General features: G+C 31.1%; 1 pseudogene; it reads right to left on the bottom strand.

Annotated features, from left to right (window-relative positions):
• Positions 1-6,150: 6,150 nt before the first annotated feature.
• On the bottom strand, positions 6,151-7,615 carry LOC149557325 (transcription factor MYB98 pseudogene; annotated as a pseudogene).
• Between the last annotated feature and the right edge of the window lie 342 nt (positions 7,616-7,957).

Below are 7,957 nucleotides of genomic sequence, written 5' to 3'. Positions count from 1 at the left end.
GAATTTAAAAATGTTGAATATTTTTACAATGTGTATTAGACTTTGCCTTCATGGCAGAAGAACTTGTTGTGTGAACTCTATTTACATAATTTCATAATTCTACATGAGATAGAGTGGAACCCTTTGCTTTACATTGGGGATGTTCACCTCAGAGCTTTAATGTCTTAGATGCACAAAAAGACAAACTATGATAGGTATTTAAATGCCTATAGAGATCTTGAGAAATCTGAACCATTACCACTATGGGTTGAATCACGCAAGCTTGATGACCTTCTAAGAGACTGGTTAAGACTAACCTATGGGAAACCATAACTAGAGATTAGGGAGAAAGTGTTTGCAGAAAGAGAAAAGGTTTATAGAGATTACCAGACACTTCCAAACTTTACACAGCAAAGAGCTATTGCAGGGCTTAGGAATCGATGGAACCAACTACCAGAAACTTTCAAAAAGGAAAAACCACATGCCTTATTAATTACAAGGCATCTATTAATAGGGTGGCCAAGTATATACAACTAGGAAGATAAATCAAAAAGGAACTATGGATGCCATTGACTTTTCAGCCTCCTACACTTATTTGCTCTCGTTATGGTAATGATGCTAATAGACAAGATCCATTAGTTGAGGAACACATGGGTGAACATTAGAAGCATATCAGAGGATTCTTCTACACTTTTAGAAGTGGGAAGGAAGGAAAAACTATAGTGGAAGACTTTAGAGCTATGGCAAGGAAGTTTAATTCTTGAAGACAAACATTTGAATAGTGGGGGGCAGATGATGAGGCATATTAATGTCTTAATTTTGATATAGTTTTCATAGTTTGGAGTTACACTTTGTGCTTTGTCAAAAACATTTCCAAAACATTTGTGTAAATATCTTCTGAACTTATGCTAGAGATAGCTAGAACTTACTAAACCTATGGGTGGTGTGTATGACATACTTTGCTTAATATTATACATAGAATGCAATATTTCAAATAAATATCTTAAGCTATGTTCTAATATCTAAATAAGAGTAGGAATGTTATCTTTCATATATGTTCCAGATGATTCTAACTTTTAGGAAAATGAAGAGCGATGCAAAGGGTGGTGATTATTGCATTAAATAAAGAGGATGATGGAGACCAATTGTGGCAAGGAAAGCGCAGTTTAGTTCCTATGGATAAGTCATGCCTACAGAGGAGTTACTATTCTAGAAAATCTAGGAGACACAACTTGCTATATTTCCTGCAAGTTGTTATTATGTTGCTTCGTAGTAAATGTACTATGTCATGATTGATCTTCCACCTTCTTTTCTGGCAATGATTGTTCAAGACTTTTATGTCATGTTTTTAATAAGTATCCAATCCTCTATATAATGGATTCAGATTGTCTTAGTAAGCTAATGAGAATATAGACAATGTTGTTTTAAGATTTAGAAGCTACTCTTTTTATGTTCTTCATGAATTATTCAGTTGATGTAATCCAAGAAGGATTTTAATGAAAGAGTGATTTTGGAATACTTGTTGTGTTTGTAGTTATTTGAAACCAACCAAGGAGGCCCACTTGGAAGGTGGAATAGATTTAGGTAGAGTAGATTCATTCTTTACAATTTCATGTTTTCAAGATAGATTTACTGTACTAGTCCTGCAACATTGTTACTATGAAAGTTCCTGCAACACTTATAGAAAATGATCATGGTGGATGTTTTGAGTTGTTAACTAGTTTAGGTTCATTTTCCAAAGCTTTCTATAGTTATTTTTTGTTAGTCCAAGTGTGTTACTATTTTGTAACAATAGTATAGATTCTTTTCATGCATTTTACTTTCCTGCGGCATAGGTGTTAAGACTCTTAACACCTATATAGATTCTACAATTATTTGTTGTTAGTCCAAGTGTGTTACTATTTTGTAACAATAGTATAGATTCTTTTCATGCATTTTACTTTCTTGCAGCTTAGTGCACATACCATGCTGACCCATTTCAAGTCCTACGTCCCTGGGTTGAAAATTCAAGTGTAATTCATGATGGAATGGGTAGTCTTTAGAATAGATATAGTATCCTTGCGAAAGACAATGGTGTGATTATCTTCATCTATTATGAAATTTTACACTTCCATTTTTAGAGCTTCTAGTGACTCACAGATCCTCTTGCAACTTCCTTCTTCTTATTTTCTGATTCTTTTTTTATTTTAAGTCATGTAAAGGCTCATGCACCCATTAATTGATATAAAAAAGGGTGGAGACCTACTTAGCACCATTTAGAGAGTCAATTTGTATATAATTAGATTTGTTTTATTAGTTTTTAGCATGTGTTTTCATTTTAAGAACTCTCACTCTCAACACAAAAAGAGGAGATGTGTTCTTATAAATGCATGGATGTAATATGTACTCTAGGTCATTATTTTGATATAATAATATATGCTATTGGTGCTCTCATTCTGAGTGTAGTTGTTCTTGTCAAAATGTGTTAATTTTTTGAATTCATATTCATGAATAATAATTGAGCCAATGGTTTTATTGTATTGATTTGATTGTCGATCTTTAAGTTCTGGCGATTGCCTCATGTTAACAAATTCTGCTAACGTACCTAGTTGGAGAAAAGATCACCCATTGTTCCTACATAGCTTCTTGTCTCACATGAGCACACTTTCTATGGCCTTGGAATTTGATGAAAAGTGAAACATCTTTTGGTTATTATTAAGTTCCCATCGATGATTGCATTAGTGGAATTGAGGAAGCATTGTTCCTATTTTTATTGCTTTCCTACCTATTTTTTTTGTGATTTGACTCATAGATGTGTTGTTACTGTGGTTTATGTCCATTAAGAATTTCCCTTTCAAGTTATTTTCTTTAATCTCTCATTACCTCATATTTTTGATTTTCTTTGCTAACACTTGGTTAAATTAGGAATTCATATAGTTGCATTGATAAATTGCATTCACCATAAAACAAAAAAAATAAAAAATATCTCTTTTGTGGTTACTGTTCAAAATAGCAAATCAAACATCTTATCTTAATTGTTTGGAACTAGCAAAGGCCTCCCTATGAACAAATATAGTTATCTTCAATTGAGAAAATTCTAGTAGGTTGTAAGATTGCCTAGAACCTTGGAGTTGATTCTAGATTAGCTTTTCAAGAGAGGCGTTCAAAAGGACTCCTGCCATTAAGCATCATGCAAAATGACAGCTCAACATCACTCTTACCTAGTTGTGATGCAATTTTTAGAAGGAATGAAAGTAACATCTTCCTTTGGAAGAATTATGGTTTTACCTAGTGACTATTGGTATTTTAAAGCTATGTTTTGAGCAAATAGGGGCATAAATAGAGGGATGTTAAAAGGGTGATGAACCAATCTAGGTTTACATGAGTGTGTGTGTGTGTGTGTGTGTGAGAGAGAGAGAGAGAGAGAGAGAGGGGATTATCAAAATTTACAACTTTCCATTGAAAAATGACTAAGTTTTTTTTTTTTATTAATTATTAACTTAATTTTTCATGTATTTTGAGAATTATAAATCTTGAAATATAAAAATCATATGCAAAAGTTGTGTACATTTAATTTTTTAATATGAAGGATAAACTTAATTATAATTATTTTTATGTATGCTATAGAAAAAACTTCCTATTGCATTATTTAGAGCTCAAAATCACTTTTATTTATTACTATGAAAATTGAAATTTGGATAAAACTATAAAAGTTATGCCCATTCTACAAATGATTTTTTAGGCTTTTCAATATGAATAACTATTTAGAAAAGCAAAATGTATTCATTTTCAGAATATTATATTTTAAAAAAATTGAGGAATCATAATTCATTAGCATTTTAAAAATGGACATCCATTACTATTAGATATTCATATTTTGGACATAACTCTTTTGCCAAATTTTGCCTTTGATTGCTATGAGATTTTTCTTGGAGATGCCACACCTAGAGATGTAAAATTAAAAAAACATGTTTTCAATATCTCAATAAATGTTTAGGCTTCACCCATGTGGTCAATAATACTTTTACCCAAAATTCATAAGACAAAAATGGCTTATTATGAAAATTGTCACCTTTCCAACAATATAATTTGTGTCTTATCTCTGATTTAATGAATGCTTATTATTTATTTTCTAGACACATTATAGTTAAAGTCTTGATTGATAGGTTGATTGAAAATGCATATAACTTTCAAACAATTTCACATTTGATAAATCTAAAAGATGGATCACATTTTATACTTCACATACTATAGGATTAAAAAGTTTGAATTTAATTCACCCATATTATGTTCATTCTTGAATGTTTGGTAGTGGAGATCACATGATGTTAAGCATTTTTAGGTAGAGTATATAAAAGGACACTCAAAAGATTGATGCAAGATCATTAACATATCTTTATATATTAATATCCAATTTAAGTCTTCATTATGCATGATCATTACTTAAATCTTGTTGATTGACTTATGGAACTTGAATCTAGGCTTGTCTTAAGGAAAAATATGATGTCTTAATATGAACCAATCTTTGTTTCTTTAAATGATTGTATAACTCCTCTAAATAGAGATTTGTTTTTTTTTAAGTTGTGTGATCTGTATCAATCTATCTATTTCTCACCAAAGGAAATATTACTTTAATTCTTGACAAAATTAGAAACATTAGCTATGATTTAAATAATAAGTCAAAAGTTAGATCTAAATATCTTGGAAAGAAACAAGTTTTGGTTAATATGAAATTTAGAATAAGGCATGGATATCTATCCAAGCATAATGGGAAAATGAATTTTGAGAATGCATAGATAAAAAGTTTTGGCATAAATGTATGCAAAATATGTAAGATAAAACAAGTCATATGAATTGTTCAATATAATGCATAAAAAAGGTGTGAATTGTTTGTCTAATAGGCTATTTTGGCTACAAAACTACTTTGGCTAATAGTTTATGGTTTCACATGGATTTATTTATGGATAAAGGCCAAAAGTATTTGAATTGCATCAATATAAACTATGTATAGGACACGCTTGTAATATCACAATAAAATGAATAGAGAATGAAAGTTAGCTCATTTTATAACAATAAAAAATCAATTAGGTTTTCTTCAAGTCAATAGAAACTAATAGACTAGACAATTCTAATGATATCAAGTTAAATGTAACAACAATAACACCAGATTGAGGTTTAAATTTTACCATTACTCTTAAAGTTGTCCTTGCTATGCACCTCTTCCCTATTAATCCTCACAATGGATTTTCTTTGATAATCCCCTTGTGTTGGACCCTTTTTGTCTTTTCTCAGATAACTTAAAAGGAATAGTGTCACATATATTAAAAATAATTCATCACTTTAATCAAAGTGCTACCAAGAGACATTATAGTTAGTATATCCACCCTTGCCTATGAGGGAGAAATGATACTATTTTGTGTGTATAATTCTAAAATAAATATTTTTTCAATTGATAGATGTTGTGCCACATAGACACTACACAAGATTAGTTCACCATCATCATCATTCCTCAAAAGACATTAAAAAAGTGCCCACACATACACAAATTGAATTAATTTAACAAGATGCAGTAAAGATATTTGAAGATCTTTTTAACCATTTATAAAAAATTATAAATTTTATATATTATCTTAGGAAATATCATAAAATAATAATGAATTTATATTAAATTTATTTTGTAATTAATAAATTAAAATATATAGAAATTATCATACACAATATATATATATATATATATATATATATATATATATATATATATATATATATATCAACAAAATTTTGATATAAAAATATCATAAAATAATAATCAATTTACATAAAATAAATGGGGAATGTGAAATCCCAATACCATTGGAAGAAATTAAAATCTCTTTCCATGCTCTAAACAATCTATCTTGTTTATATTCACAAATGTATCAAGAACAAAATGGTTTCATAATCTCTACTAAAAAGCCATCCAATAATCTTATCTCTTTCCATATTCTGAACAACCTACCTTGTTTACATCCATGAATTTCTCCAACAATATTGTTTCATCATCTCTGCTCAAAAACGATCCAGTAATGTATCTCTCCCTTTCCATCCTTTAAGTAATCCACTTATTTACACTCATGAAATCATTAAATAATATGATTTTTCCTAATCCAAAAACCATCCAATAAAATAATAATGAATCTACACAACATCAAATTAGGGAGTGTCAGATCCAAACACCATTTCAAAGCTATCAATATCTGCCTTCCCATGATCTAAATAGTCCACCTTGTTTATACCAATTGATTCATCCAACAACATGATTTCAACATCCCTAGTTGAAAATCCATCCAGTAGAAAAGACATGTTAAGATCTGAGTTCCATGAAAAGATAGGAGGCATGCTGCTTGTAGTGTTGTTGTTGTTGTCACTCATGGGAGAAGAGTGCAAAAATGAGAGAGTGGAATCGCTCATCATGGGCACATCATTCTCAAAGGAGGAGGAGGATTTGTTTGCATTTGAACCATTCAAACTCCAAATGTATTCCTGTAAAATGGAGCTCCTCTCATGGCTGCCACCACCTTTACATCTTCTTCTGCCAGATTGCCTACGCTTGGTAGCATTCCAGTGATTTTTAATTGCATTCTCTGTTCTTCTCGGAATTTGTTTTTCAATCTCTACCCATTTATTCCCCAATGCTTTGTGTGCCTTTATAATCATCCTTTCCTCCTCTTCACTCCACGAATCTCTCTATGCAAAACCATAGTAGCATCCCAAATGAAAAGTTAATGGAAGGTTCAGACATGCAAAACACAAGCCTAAAGCGTGGAAGCTACCAAGGGAGGTCAAAAGTCAAAATGAATTTAAATCATTAGTCAAAGATAAAAATAGAAAAAGCATGCAAATCACCTTAATGCCAGGACATAAATGATTGTGCCATCTTTCTCGACACTGTTTTCCAACACGGCCTATCAGCATTTTTGCTATTTCTGACCATTTGTGCACCCCATGCTTTTTGACCAGTTTCACAAGCAACCTGCACAAATATAACATGGATTTCTCACTTTAATGCCTAACAAATAAGAAAACCTTTGAAAATTACAATGGAGGCCACATGAGTTATCATCAATGATATATTCTTAATCAAATATATCACCTAAACAAATCAAAATCTATTTAAAATATGTTGTTCAAACTGAAAAAAACCATAACATGTTGAAGAGCGCCAACAACAAATTATATATACATAACATTACTTGATTTCTTAGATATGTTGCAGAAAAATCTTGGGAAGCTTAATCAGAAACATCACTACATATCTATTCTCCTGTTTCTATATAAATCATTTAAACAAGCCAAACCTTAAAATACATTGTTTGAGCCAAAATCATTCAATAAAGAATCTCAAAACAGAAACCACCTTCAAAATCTGCCCCTAAAAACAGCCTTTTAATGTTTTTCACCATTAGTCACAAAAGGAAAACCAAAGGAGAAGGGGAAAAAACAGCCTTCAAAGAAGAATAATGAAATACCTATCTTCCTCTACAGTCCACTAGCCCTTTATCATATGAATCTGGTGCCCTCTGTTTCTATTGAGAGTATGGATTTGCTTCTGATTTTGATTGTGATACCTCATATGTTCAGGTGAGATCTCATGGTGATAAGCATACCCAGTTTCCATAACATTTGCAAAATACCCAGCTTCATTAAATGGCTCATATATGTCTCCTCTCCATGGTTGTGGAGATTATTAGTTGTAATCTCATCAGCCATGGACATTTTTCCCTACTTCAACACTCCTTTCAATGAGAGATTGAAATTGGTATGAGAAGAACAACACTTTTTTCTTTAGCTGCTTGCTATGATGAGAGTAAAATGGCCATTTATGTCAATATCCCTAAACTTTAAAAAAATTGAGGAATGTTGTAAGAAAAATCAGAATTATGAGTTAGCTAAGATTGGCCATCATTAATAAGAATTTATGAGGGCCATTTCTAAAGCATCCCATTCCACTTCAAAAATG

The sequence above is a fragment of the Cupressus sempervirens genome, chromosome 5, assembly GCF_028749045.1.
Source record: "Cupressus sempervirens isolate cs-2001-9-10 chromosome 5, ASM2874904v1, whole genome shotgun sequence".
Classification (NCBI taxonomy): Eukaryota; Viridiplantae; Streptophyta; class Pinopsida; order Cupressales; family Cupressaceae; genus Cupressus; species Cupressus sempervirens.
The sequence above is the reverse complement of the archived record's forward strand: the minus strand, read 5'-3'. Positions and strand labels throughout refer to the sequence as shown.